The sequence below is a fragment of the Sapajus apella genome, unplaced genomic scaffold (genome assembly GCF_009761245.1).
Source record: "Sapajus apella isolate SASKATOON/1434 unplaced genomic scaffold, GSC_monkey_1.0 scaffold25, whole genome shotgun sequence".
In the NCBI taxonomy this organism is placed as follows: Eukaryota; Metazoa; Chordata; class Mammalia; order Primates; family Cebidae; genus Sapajus; species Sapajus apella.
This window is the reverse complement of record NW_022436965.1, coordinates 14,464,659-14,479,951: the sequence shown is the minus strand read 5'-3', so window position 1 is coordinate 14,479,951 and position 15,293 is coordinate 14,464,659. Positions and strand designations below refer to the sequence as shown.

The following is a 15,293-nucleotide window of genomic DNA, read 5'->3' as shown; positions in this document are numbered from 1 at the left end:
TAAATGTATGCACACCAAACAACAGAGCATACACCAAAAAAACCAAAAACTGACATTTGTAAGGAGAAATAATTAACTGAACAATTAATGGTTGAAAATTCCAAAACCGCCACTTTGGTTGATATATCAACCAGATAGAAAATTAGGCAGAAATAGAAAAATTGCAAATCACTTGAACCAACTTGACCTGACATTTATAGAACAATCTAACTAATAAAATCACATTATTGTCAAGTGCACATGAAATGTTTACCAAGCTAGACTATATCTGAGACTATGAAACCAGCCTTAAACTTAAAATGCAGATACTTGAAGAACTCTCAAATTTGGAAATTAAACAATACACTTCTAAATAATGCAAAGACTAGGGGATGGGGAGATTTGTTTAAAGATACAAAATTACAGCTAGATAGGAGGAGTAAGTTCTAGTGTCGTATAGTACTGTAGGATGACTATAGCTAACAATAATATACCATTTCAAATAGCTAGAAGGAGAATATTAAATGTTTCCAACACAGAGATATTTATTCTTTCTGAGATGAGAAATATGGATATGCTAATTGTTCTGATTTGATCACCATACATTACTTGTATTGCAATAGCCCTGTGTACTCCATAAATATATACAATTATTATGTGCCAAATAACCCAAAGGTCAAACAAAATATCAAGGAAAGTTATAAAAAATTACAAACTGGATGAAATTAAAAATTACAGGGCTCGTATATCTTAAATATATTTCTTCTGGATGTGTTTTATTGGGAGTAGTGAAAATTGGTGGTAATAACCAAGGAAATGTATAAACAACAAAAAGTTTGTTACATGCTCTTTCTTCATTAACATTTCATTTCAAATGTTGAACTAAGGAACATTAAAAGTTCCTCTTGCATTAAAAGTTCACTCTTTCTGCACAGATGATGCAGGGATTAAAAAAAAAGACATTGGGTCTCCTGAATAAGATGTAACTACAGTTAGAGGGTCTAAATGCTAAAGATGTTTCTTCTTCATCAGGCATTACTTTATTTACTTGAGAAAAAAGTTTGTGGTTATTCTGATTTGACTCCTCTGATATTCAACTTGTATAATTTAGTTAACTGTAATAAGAAGAAACTGAGCCAGGTATGGTAACTCACACTTGTAATCTCAGCACTGTGGGAGGCCAAGGTGGGAGTTTGAGAGTCCAGAAGTTTGAGAACAGCTTAGGCAGCATAGCAAGACTCATCTTTACAAAAAAAAAAAAAAAAAAAAAAAAAAAAAAAAAAAAAATCTACTGGGTGTGGTGGCACATGCCTATGGTTCAAGCTACTTAAGAGGGAGGATCATCTGAGCCTGGGTGGTCAAGGCTGCAGTGAACCATGACTACACCACACTACGGCCTGGGTGACAGAGCAAGACCCTCTCTAAAAAGAAACCCACAAAGAAAACCCTTCAAAATTGCATAATTCAAATGCAATGCATGCAAAGAACCAAAATCTTGTGCTTATTTTTAAAAAGTAATTGACAGTTTTCACTTAGTAAGAAACATGACACCTAAAGGGCAAGTAGGAAATCTTTTCCTAAGGATTTATTCACATGTATTCAGAGCCAACAGTTTCATTCTTAGTAACTTTGGTTGATGCAAATCTCTAAATCTAAAATACATAGGATACATAAAAACTTGTAAGTTACCTAGGCTTTTGATAGCTTTCATTTGATAGGAAAAATATACCTTTAAACAATTTACTAATATCACCTCCCCCCAAAAAAACCTTCACCACTACCACCATTAGTTATATTAGATGAGTGAGTTTGGAGTTAATATGACATTTAAACAAAGACTAACAAAAAAGCAAAAGCTAGAACCCAAAACCACCCCTAAATTATTACCCTTGAAAAATGACCCTTTTCTTCTTTTTGGCACAGATTCAGTTCTGCCACCCAGGCTGGATTGCAGTGGCATGATCTTGGCTCATTGCAACCTCTGCCTCCCAGGTTCAAGTGATTCTCATGTCTCAGCCTCCTAAGTAGCTACGATTACAAGCATGAGCCAATATGCCAGTCTACTTTTTGGATTTTTGGTAGGGACAGGGCATTGCCATGTTGATTAGGTTGGTCTTAAAATCCTAGCCTCAAGTGATCCACCCACCTCAACCTCCCAAAGTGCTGGGATTACAGGTGTGAGCCACTGTAGCTGGTCAACCCTTTTCTCTATATTTCTAAAACAATGATTTGGAAGGACAAAATAAACAGAAAACAGAAGTATGTAAAAGCATGAATTTAATGTATAAAGGACATGCACTGGATAAAATAAATATTTTTCTCTATTCTAGGATGACTGGTAACCTGTTTTAACATAGTAGATACTCTGATGGAGAATGTAAAGTCTATATGATAATTGGGCTTTCCCTACCAGTAAGACCAGTGAGATCTCCCTAAGGGATCTTATAATTTGTTTTGCTATCAATGACATTTCATGCTTTCTATTAGTAAAGAGAAAATCAGTTGTCAGATCTTAAAAATCCAGTGAAATACAAAAGATGTAGAATTAGAAGATCTAAATTCTTTACAAAACAAAAAACTTTGAGGAAATAAGAATACCAGTAATAAACAGGGATTCTTACTGAACTCTGAAGTTGCAAGGCTAATTTATTAACCGGGAAAGGTATAACCATTTTATTAAGTGCAGAATATAAAACTATTTTAAAATGCAAATACTCTTATAAGTCTCTTTATCAATTATGCGATTTTTTTTTTTTTGAGACGAAGTCTTGCTTTGTTGCCCAGGCTGGAGTGTGGTGGTGCAATCCTGGGTTCAAGGGATTCTCCTGCATCAGCCTCTTAAGTAGCTAGAATTACAGGTGTGTGCCACCATGCCTGCCGAATTTTTGTATTTTTAATAGAGACAGGGTCTCACCACATTGGCCATACTGGTCTCAAACTACTGGGCTCAAGTGATCCTCCCACCTCAATTTTCCAAAGTGCTAGAATTATAGGCATGAGCCGCTGTGCTGTGCCTCATTTATTCAATCTTATTAGTCAACATTTTGGTTCAATTTGCACCACTGTAGACCTCTATTAGTACAAACATTAAGGATGATCATGTGAATACAGATTTGGTTGGTTAGCAAAAAATGATAAGGGCATATCAGTATTAGTTGTGTGACTTAAATTATTCTTGGCTGCTACAAAAAAATTATATACATTCAGTTACATATTTCAAATCTGACAAAGTTATTTAGACAGTCCATAATAAAATAAGACATTTTACTTGCTATTTATCAGGTGGTAACACTATCAGTAAGTTCCATGAGGACTTTTTTGAGTCTTCTTCGCAATTAAAAATCTTCTTAGCAATTAAAAAAATAACATAAGAATTATTGTATATTCTAAAACAAAACATTTGGAATGTTGTGAGAAATAAAAAACACTAAAAGCAAAACTAACTACTAATATTTTTTCCTCCAAATCTCTGGTAATCAGCTCACAAAGATATGCTTGGTGAGTCATGGAGTCACTGCTTCAGATATTTAGGATTTAAAACAACAAATCATCAAAAAGGAAATGAATCTTGAAGTCAGATTTACTTTCTATATAATATATTCCCTAAAGCTTTCTACTTTTATTAGAGCCAAAGATCCTACAGATAAATAAAAGAAAGAACAATTGCTTATTTAATTCTCTACAATGTGTAAATACTTTATCATTTAAACCAAAAGATTCAGATACATTTTCTGCTCTCATATTCATCTTTCAGTTGCCTATCACAATTCAAAAAAAGAATCTATATTTTCATCCCACTAATCTGCTTATCTGCAGTTAAAAAAAGACTAATGCAAACAGGCACAAAATTAAATGGCTTCTTTACAGCAATTATAATAGATTGGCTTTTCTTCAATCTACATAATCAAATTATTCCAATGTTCAGCAGTAATAACCTTTTTATTTTCCTGGGAATAGCTGATGTCAATCCTGATAGCTTTATTCGGGAAAGCGCTGAATAAAATAGAATTTAAGAAATGATAGAATAAAAGATTAAAAAGGCACAAACCCTATAGAGATCACATCAATATAGGAAAGTGTCATGAGAACAATAGTGGTTACATGTGAGACTGTAGAAGTAAAATGTGAAGATTATGTTTCTTTCCCCCAGATAGGTTATTTTTAAATTAGTAAAAAAAAATTTTTCTTAAGCAAATGCCATCCATTTTCTAATCAAAAAATGTAATTTTTGCTGAGTTAATTCTGCTTTCAGTATTTGTTAAATACATTTTATTCAATTAGAAAATAATTATGTTCTTCCATTACATACACTTCAGCATACTAAACCAATTCAAATAGTATTCATCAAAAGCTTTTAAGTAAAGGAAATGATATCCAATATTCATTTTCCTTCTTTCCACTACCATTATGAAAATTTGGTAGGGATTACCAAAAGATAAACGTTAGAAACCAAATTCAAAACCCTTCCCATCTCAAAATATTCTGGACACTTTTTAGCATGGTAAGATTATAATAAAAATTATTGTTAGGTTAATGGCATAATTCAGATTACACGCTTAAATTATTTCTTTTCTTCCCTTAATAAAGGCAGAACTAAAAACAAAAACAGTAAGTGGTTTAAAAATTGGCATCAATTCTATGCTTCAAGATTGGCATGTACAGAACAAACATTCTTTTAAAAAGGATTTAATGAGGAAGAAAAGTTAATCATTCTAACACAGGTAAAACTCTACTACAGAAATATAAAAATGACAATAATGAAAAATTTAAAACGTCAATTAGCAGACCCCCATAAATCATATTTTGTTGATTTTATTATAATATTCATCATTAAGTATCTAATGCAACAAATGTTTTCCCAGAGGCTGTCCACACAGTAGTGGCATTTAAGGTTAAAGAAAATTTCTACTTCATATAATTTACTTAGAGAAAAAAAATTAACAGAGTTGCTTCTGTTTTCCACCACTGTATTTCCTTCCTTTTCTACTTCCCCACCCCACTCTAGTCTGGACACTGAGGGAAGAGTGGGGCACTGAGGAGGAGATGGGAGTCTGGAAGCTAGGGTCCATGCTCAGAATCGTCTTTCCTTCTACCCCAAGACAGACAAAAGTTCATTCAGACTGGCTCTCTTCCAGTCAGAGAAATTTTCTAAAGTGTTATAAACCATCCAGTCAGAGGAAAGAAGAAAGGAAAGATAAAAGAAAGAAGAGAAACAGAGTGGAAAGAAGGAAGGAAGGGAGGGAGGGAGGGGAGGGAGGTCCTATGTTGTATTCCCAGCATTCACTGAGGAATTTAGGATATGAAACAACTTTATAAGTGTGGGAAGTTAGTATATTTTTAGGAGTAGCATTTTTTAATTAACACAAATCAAAAAGATAGTATCTTATTTTTTTCAGATTTGTTTCCTCCTGAGGTAGGTGATGGATTAGCAGAATCTAACAGACATTAGGTAATCATAATTATAATTATTTCTGCTAGCAGATGTTTAAGAACCATTTAGGTTTCTTGGTTAGGATGTATAACAAACTTCTTCCAGTGGTAATATGATTCATCTGTTCCCAAACATGATTGTTCATATAATTTCCCAAGGAGACCTGGGGAACTTTTCAAAATATAGATCTATATCCTCCTTCTTCCTCCCTCAAAACATCTATTTATGGGTCTAAAATTAGAATTGTTAATTATTTTTGAAAGAGCCCTAGGGTTTTCTGATTATCAGTCAGATTGGAGAACCATTCATATAAATAAATTTTATTATAGGCATCTTTTGCACTTTCATGAAAGCAGACTAGAATACAGTATTGCATGGCTTCTCAAATGTGCTTTACTTTTCTAGTTTACTGAAATCTGATGCTTTACACACCCCCAAAAGAATGTTACTAAGAAGGGAATGATTCCTATCTTAGATGGTAAAACTTATATGAATTTGAAAAATAGATATGCCTTAAAAAAAAAAAAGACTGAGTTGTGAAATAGTCATGATGTGATGGTGAAGGGAAAGAAGAACATAATATAAATCTAATAAAAATATTAAGCCAATAATAAATGCCTATTTCTTTGTAGCTGCATACATTTAAAATTTTTTGTTGCTTTTGAAAATAGGCAAAACAGGCTGGAGATTATATCTCAAGGGGCAAAATGGTAATTTTGAAATAATTATATATGTACATATGAATGGTTCATGTCAGCAAAACTGCTTCTTAAATAGTAATTATTACCATTTAGTTTCAAGTGAGCCTATTAGATATTAGAAGTATCTCCCACCTCTACTTCAGCATCTCTTTGGTTCCAATTAATTACCATTTAATTAATTATACAACAAACAGGATAAAGGCCAAGCTTGAAGGGTTCTATCATTCATTACAAAAGTGATATATTAATTCTGCATTATGCACAAACATGGTGTGTAATTCTAGGGGTAATTAAAAATATCCTAATAGCAAACATGCATCTCTCTTACTGTGTATCAGGAACTGTTCCAAATGCTTTACATGTATTACCACATTTTAACATTATAACAACCCTAGAAGATAAGTGGCTACTATTATCAGCACTTTATAGAGATGAGGACACTGAAGCACAGCTTGGTTAAGGAACTTCTCCAGCAAGGTCACACAGCTGCTAAGTGGGGAATCTGATAATTTCAACCTAGGTAGCCTGCCTCTGCTCTAAGTGAAAATACTATGATGTCTTATTTGAGGAATTTGCAGGTTCCACAAACACAAATACGGTACAAGATAGTATATTAATTCATTCAGCAAGTACTTTTAAAGGCCAAGAATCAGGAGAAATTAAAGTAAGCAAAAGATCTGCTTAAGAACACAAAGTTTTAGTTAAATGTTTCAGAATAGTATTTCATTATATAACAAATATTTTTGTTAGAAATGAAAATAGAAGAAAATTTAATTATATAACTGAAAACAAAGGTGTTTTCTTGTCTAAGATAGTTATAACTCTGCATAATCAAGTATTATAGCATAGTTGATAGGTTCCCAAGTTTTGCTGCACTTCGTTCCAGGGAGGGGAAAATAGGAAAGCTGTTATCCTGACCCCCTAGCTCCCCCAACCCTAGAGCTACAGAAACTTTTAGTATGAGTCTGGATGTCTCAAGCCACAACAGAAAATGTCTACCCTAATGACCACTGCTTTTTTTTTTTTTTCCTGAGGATAAAGTATACTTTTTTTGGTCACTTCTGAAGAGCTAAGGCAGTATTAAGTGTCCTTTATAAGTACTGCCTTTTACTATTAGCTATCCACTTAGGATTAGTGAATAGATAAGTACATATGATATAGTTCAGAGCTGACAAAACAATAGGGTGCCTGCAGCCTCAGCAGAAGTTACTATGGACTCAGGGTCTACCCCCAACAAAAATACAGTATTATTATTCCCTTTACACAGGCATAATCACTTAGGAACGAATCATTTGTATACTTAAAACACTTCGTATTTCATTCTAATAGTTTCAGGTAAGAGTCATGCCACAGATCCACAGATATAGAACATATATAAGTTCATCTACCTAACTCCAGTCTCTAGGTAAAACACTGTTAACAAAAAAGACATGACTTTCATCTGAAATCTTTTTCTTTCTGCCTTCAGCATATCCTTTAAGGTATTCTTTAGTGTCAGTTTGCTGACTGAAAATTCTTCAGGTTTGTTTTAAAATGTCTTTATTTTACCACTGTCTAGAGATTTTCACTGGATGTATAATTTTAGTTGCCAAATGTTTTCCTTCTCACACTAAATATCTGATTTCACTGTTGGCTTCCACTCTTTCATTGAGAAGTTGGCTGTCAGTCTAACTGACAATATTGTCTCTCTGCTTTTTTATTTTTTACTATACTTTAAGTTCTGGGGTACATGTGCAGAACTTGCAGGACTGTTGAATAGGTACACACATGCTGTGGTGGTTTGCTGTCTCCATCCCCCTGTCACCTACAACAGGCATTTCTCCCAATGTTATAATTCCCCAACCTCCACACCCTAGCTATCCCTCCCATAGCCCCCCAACCTCCAACAGACCCCAGCGTGTGATGTTCCCCTCCCTGTGTCCATGTGTTCTCATTGTTCAACACCCACTTATGAGTGAGAATATGTGGTGCTTGGTTTTCTGTTCTTGTGTCAGTTTGCTGAGAATGATGGTTTCCAGATTCATCTATGTCCTGCAAAGGACATAAATTCACCCTGTTTTATGGCTGCATAGTATTCCATGGTGTGTATGTCCCATGTTTTCTCTATCCAGTCTATCACTGATGGGCATTTGGGTTGATTCTAGGTCTTTGCTACTGTAAACAGTGCTGCAGTGAACATACCTGTGCATGTGTCTTCATAATAGAACAATTTATAATCCTTTGGGTATATACCCAGTAATGGGATTGCTGGGTCAAATGGTATTTCTAGTTCTAGACCCTTGAGGAATTGCCACACTGTCTTCCACAATGGTTGAACTAATTTACACTCCCACCAACAGTGTAAAAGTGTTCCTATTTCTGCACATGCTCCCCAGCATCTGTTGTCTCCAGATTTTTAAATGATCGCCATTTTAACTGGCATGAGATGGTATATCTCAATGTAGTTTTGATTTGCATTTCTCTAATGACCAGTGATGATGAGCATTTTTTCATGGTTTTTTTTTTTGCCGCATAAATGTCTTCTTCTGAAAAATGTTCATATCCTTCGCCCACTTTTTGATGGGGTTGTTTTTTTCTTTTAAATTTGCTTTAGTTATTTGTAGATTCTGGATATTAGCCCTTTGTCAGATGGGTAGCTTGAGAAAATTTTTTTCCATTCCACTGGTTGCCAGTTCACTGTAATGACTGTTTCGTTTGCTGTGCAGAAGCTCTGGAGTTTAATTAGATCCATTTGACTATTTTGGCTTCTGCAGCCATTGCTTTTGGTGTTTTAGTCATGAAGTCCTGGCCTATGCCTATGTCCTGGGGCAGGGAAGGAAAAAAAGGAATCTCTCTGAGGGAAGAGACAGTCTCTTCAATAAATGGTGTTGGGAAAACTGGATATCCACATGCAGAAGAATGAAGTTGCTTTTTTATCTCACACTATATACAACAATCAACTCAAAATGATTAGAAACTTAAATATAAGACTCAAAACTATAAAACTACCAGAAAACATAAAAGTTCCATAATAATGGTCTGGAAAATGTTTTGGCTACAACCCCCAAAAAGCAAAAATAGACAAGCATGAATGCATCAAACCATCAATATAAAGCTTCTGCACAACAAAGGAAACAACAGAAAGAAGAGACAACATATGGATTGGGAGAAAATATTCACAAATTATACATCAGTTAGGGTGTTAACCAAAATATATAAACAATTCCAACACCAAAACAACAAGAAAACAAATAACCCACTTAAAAAATGAGCAAAGGACCTGCATAAACACTTCTCAAAAAAAGATATACAAATAACAAACAGGTATATGAAAAATTGCTCAACATCATTAATCATCAGGGAAGTTTGAATTAAAACCACAATGAGATATCACCTCACACCTGCTAGAATTTCTATCATCAAAAAGACAAATGACACCTGTGAAATATGGCATGTTAAAAAAAGATGAAAGACAACAAGCGCTGGCAAGAATGTGGAGAAAAGGGAACCCTTGTAACGCTGTTGGTAGGAATGTAAATCAGTACAGCCCTTATAGAAAATAATATGGAGGTCCTCAAAAAACTAAATATAGAATGGCAGTATGACCTAGCAATCCCACTTCTGGGCATTGAATCCCACTTCAATTTCAAAATAGTTGAAATTAGGACACTGAAAAAACATGTGCACTCTTTATTCACTGCATTATTCACAATAGCAAAGGTAAGAAATCGGCCTAAGTGCCTATCAACAAATGAATGGATAAGAAAATGTGGTATACAGCTGACTCTTGAAAAACACAGGTTTGAACTGTGAGGATCCACTTATATGCAGATTTCCTTCCTCTTCTGCCACTCCAGAGAAAGACCAATCCCACCTATTTCTTCTCCTTCTCACCCTACTCAATGTGAAGATAATGAGGATGAAGATCTTTATGATTCACTTCATCGAATGAATAGTAAATATATTTTCTCTAGTGATTTTCTTAATATTTTCTTTTCTCTAGCTCATTTCACTGTAAAAACACACTATATAGTGTGTGTTAATTTATGTTATTGGTAAGATTTCTAATCAACAGTAGGCTATTAGCAGTTAAGCTTTTGGGTCTGGGAATCAAATTATACCTAAATTTTCAACTGAGTGGAGGGTCAGTGCCCCTTTCCTCCATGTCATTCAAGGTTAAACTGTATATAAATAATGGAATACTATTCAGCTTTACATGAACCTGGAGGACATTATGCTAAGTAAAATAAACCATACAAAGAAAGAAATACTACATGATCTCACTTATATGAGGAATCTTAAAAAGTTGAACTCAGAGAAATGGAGAATAGAATGGTAGTTGCCAGAGGTGGGGGATGGGAGTGGGAGGATGCCAAAATGTTGGTCCAAGGCTCCAAAGTTTCAGCTAATTAGACCAAAAAAAAAAAGTTTTTGAGATGTATTGCATGGCAGAGTGACTGCAGTTAATAATAATGTAATGGATATTTCAATATTGTTAAGAGAATATGATTTTAAATGTTCCCACTACAAAAAGAATCTGTATGTGAGATGACAGAGATGCTCAGTCATATGACCTTGAGAGAGATAATTTAGGGTATTTGGTAGAAGAAATTTCTAAGCAGCAAAGTATATAAGAGGTGTCCTGGGTGTTGTTAAAGGTATTCAGTTTCATAAGGGAAAAAGGGCACAAAAGTTCAAAAAATTTGCAGCCTCACAATGTGATAGAAAATAAAATCCCATTTTCTGGGAAGAAATTCAAACTGGCCACAGAAATTTGATTTAATCATTTCATAATGTACATGGACATGAAAATATCACATTGTACCCCATAAATACTTACAGTTATTATTTGCCAAAAGGAAAAGAAACTGATGGTTTAAAGGAATGAAAAATACTCCTCTGATATGGTTTGGGTGTCTCCTCACCCAAATCTCATCTTAAATTCCCAAATGCTGTGGCAAGGACCCAGTGGGAGGTAACTGAATCATGAGGGCAAGTCTTTCCCAAACTACTCTTGTGATAGTGAATACGTCTCATGAGATCTAATGGTTTAAAAAGGGGAGATTCTCTGAACAAGCTTTCTTCTCTTTTCTGCTGTCATGTGAGACGTGCCTTTCACCTTCTGCCATGATTATGAAGCCTCCCCAGCCACATGGAACTGTGAATCCAATAAATCGCTTTCTTTTGTAAATTATGCAGTCTCAAGTATGCCTTTATCAGCAGTGTGAAAATGGACTAATATAGTAAATTGGTACCAGAAGTGGGGTGCTGCTGAAAAGATACCCCAAAATGTGGAAGTGACTTTGGACCTGGTTAACAGGCAGAAGTTGGAGAGATTGGAACAGTTTAGGGGTCTCAGAAGAACACAGGAAAATGTGGGAAAGTTTGGAACTCCCTAAAGCCTTGTTCAATGGCTTTGACCAAAATGCTGATAATGATATGGACAATGAAATCCAAGCTGAGATGGTCTCAGATGGAGATAAGGAATTTGTTGGAAACTGGGGCAAAGACGACTCTTGTCATGTTTTAGCAAAGAGACTGGTGGAATTTTACCCCTGCCCTAGAAATCTGTGAAACTCTGACCTTGAGAGAGATGATTTAGGCTATCCGGTAGAAGGAATTTATAAGCCAAAAATATACAAGAGTGACCTGGGTGCCATTAAAGGCATTCAGTTTCATAATGGAAACACAGCATAAAAGTTTGAAAAATGTGCAGCCTCACAATGTGACAGAAAAGAAAATCCCATTTTCTGGTGAGAAAGTCAAGCTGGCTGCAGAAATTTGCACAAGTAACAAGGAGCCAAATGTTAATCCCCAAGACCATGGGCAAAATGTCTCCAGTGTTGTGGCAGAGGTCTTCATAGCATCCCCTCTCACCACAGGCTTGACAGCCTAGAAGAAAAATGTGGTTTCTTGGGCTGGGTCCAGGGTTCCAATGCTGTGTGTAGCCTAGGGACTTGGTGTCCCATGTCCCAGCCACTCGAGTGATGACTAAAAGGGGCAAAAATAAAACTCAGGCCATGGCTTCAGAGGGTGCAAGCCTCAAGCCTTGGCAGCTTCCATGTGGTGTTGAGCCTGCGTGTGTACAGGAGTCAAGAACTGAGGTTTGGAAAGCTCTGCCTAGATTTTAGAGGATGTATGGAAACACCTGGATATCCAGGCAGAAGTTTGCTGCAGGGATGGGGCCCTCAAGGATAACTTTAGCTAGGGCGGTGCAGAAAGGAAATATGGGGTTGAAGCCCTCACACAGAGTCCCTACTGGGGCACCACCTAGTGGAGCTGTGAGAAGAGGACCACCATCCACTAGATACCAAAATGATAGATCCACTGACAGCTTGTACCATTCACCTGGAAAAGTCACAGACACTCAATGCCAGCCCGTGAAAGCAGCCAGGAGGGAGACTGTACCCTGGGAGCCACAGGGATGGAGCTGCCCAAGACCATGGGAACCCACTTATTACATTAGCATGACCTGGATGTGAGATATGGCGTCAAAGGAGATCATTTTGTAACTTTAAAATTTGACTGCCCCACATTCTGGACTTTCATGGGGCCTGTAGCTCCTCTGTTTAGGCCAATTTCTCCCATTTGGAATGGGTGTATTTACCCAATGCCTGCATTCCCATTGTATCTAGGAATTAACTAACTTGCTTTTGATCTTACAGGCTTATAGGGCGAAGGGACTTGCTTTGTCTCAGATAAGACGCTGGACTTTGGACTTTTTAGTTAAAGCTGAAATAAGTTAAGACTCTGGGAGACTGTTGAGAGGGCATGATTGGTTTTAAAATGTGAGGACACAAGATTTGGGAGGGGCCAGGAGTGAAATGATATTGTTTAGGTGTGTCCTCACCCAAATCTCATGTTTAATTCCCATGTGCTTTGGGAGGGATCCTGTGGGAAGTACTTGAATCATGGGTGCAGGTCTTTCCTTTGCTACTCTCATGATAGTGAATAAGTCTAATGAGATCTGATGGTTTTAAAAAGGGAACACAAGCTCTCTTGTCTACTGCCATATGAGACATGCCTTTTATCTTCTGCCATGATTGTGGGGCCTCTTCAGCCAAAACTGTGAGTCCAATAAACTTTTTTTTTGTAAACTGCCCAGTCTTGGGTATGTCTTTATTAGCAGCATGAAAACAGACTAATACGCTCTCTTTGTATTTTAGCTATTTTCAGCAATTTTACTATGTTGCAAGGTGTGACCATTCTACCACTGGTAAGGGTCATAGGATTAGATACAATAGGCTTTAATCTAGCCCTCAGTTAGATTTATAGAAGGATATAGGATAGAATTTAGCACACAGTATCTTAAAACTCTTAAAGACGCCAAACAATCATTCCCCTACATACACAGACAGTACTCACTATTGCCAGAGACAGTTGAGGTGCATGTGGTTTACCTCGATCCACAGATGTGTCCTGGTTTCCTGCCAATCTTACACTATTTAATTTTCATAGATGTAGGGCCCTTATGCCAATTCAGAGTTCTCTCACTCAGTCCAGGTGTGATGCCACAGATAAGTTTTCATAGTAAATTTAAGAGATATCTAGTTCCTGGTATATAAGATTCCATGTTTCTCTTAACTCAGGATGTTTACAAGGAAATAGTGCTGTAAGAAGTCAGACCCAAGGTCAGATTTTCAGGCAGGCCTACGTCTGTTAAAAGTCTAGGTATGACATTCTACCTTCAATCACATTGTAGATTTCTAGTCATTCCTTCTCTGCAGTTGAAAGGCTTACTGAATCTCTGCCTTGGTATCATATATCAACTGAAGTTCTCAACAATAATCCCTTCTAATATTTGCTCTAGCTGCATTATTTCTCTTGCCTCCTTGTAGGTCAACTATTGAATATGTTATAGGTTCTTACTTGATCCTTTATCTGATATCTGTACTTTTCCATCATTTTGTCTTCTCATGCTTCCATATGTGTATTTTCTCCTAATTTACTTATCAGTTCATTAATTCTTATTTTTACTTTGTCTTCCATTCAACACATCCACTAATTCTTAATTTTTGTAATTTTTTTTCAACTCTGGGATTTTCATTCTAAAAATTGTTTCCAGTTCTCAGTTAAAATTTTCAGTCTTGTCTTTCATGTTGTAAGCACAGTTACTTTCAAGCTGTCTGGTAACTCTAATATTTGGAGCTGCTGTGACTCTAAATATTGGAGTTATCAGACCAATATTATTTTCTATAGCCTGTTGCTTATGCTGGTTTAATTTATGCTGTCTTATCTTTTACTATGTCTGTTTATTTTTTATTGTACCCTAGTTATTGTAGTTACAAAACTGAAAAAAAAAATAAATTAAGCCCTTAGATGATCTTATCTTTGTTCAGAGAGGATTTAAGTTTGCATCCTGTGGATATTACCAATCAAGGGTCACCTCAATTCAATTTCAGAGATTGATATGAAGTTTAGATGCAATTGCTATGAAGCCTTATCTTCTACTGGTTTCCCCTATACTATATCCGTTTGGGGACTTAAAACAAAGTAGTCACCCATACAATGACAGGCGCTAAGCTCCAGTCTCTGCAACCCTGTCAAGCTAGTGTAAGTGCTTTCACCCACTCCACCAAAACTGACAAATGCTCACAGGGGAAAAGCAGATTCAAAAGCCACAATCCTAATCTGGTCATTCTTTCCTGTATTTGTGTGCTTTCCAATGCTTTCAAATAGGTTTTTGTTTTTAAAATACATATATTTGGTCCTACTTTTCTAATTCTACTTGGAGGAAGCGTTGGTCCAAATTTTCTAGTATGTCAATTAGCAAAACTGGAAATGGACCCACGAAACTTTAAATAAGACAGCAACAGAATATATCTAATTAAACTGAAACTATATCTGAAATTTGAATTTTAAAATTACATAGTCAGAATTTCTTCGTCAAAAATAAAACCGACTAAGCATGTAAAAAGCTATTTTAAAAATACAATACTAACAACTCATGTTTATATAAATCAAGATAGTAACAAAAATTAGTTTTTCATATAACTTATGGAAAACCCTACACTTTAAAACATAATAGTAAAGTTTAAGGCAACTTCTCTTTATACAACCCAGTAGTATAACTTTCTCATCAAGAAACTAAACATGCTTAAATATTTGTATATAAATGTACTTTATAGAGAGCAACTCTACTATGAAATAGTATTTAATTAGAGGAACATATAGGCCACTCTCCTTTACCTAAATTCTTTTTC

General features: G+C 35.7%; 1 protein-coding gene across 9 annotated transcripts in view; it reads right to left on the bottom strand.

Annotated features, from left to right (window-relative positions):
- Positions 1 to 15,293, bottom strand: part of COP1 (COP1 E3 ubiquitin ligase) — a 222,101-nt gene that overhangs the window by 25,486 nt on the left and 181,322 nt on the right. The window lies entirely within an intron of this gene.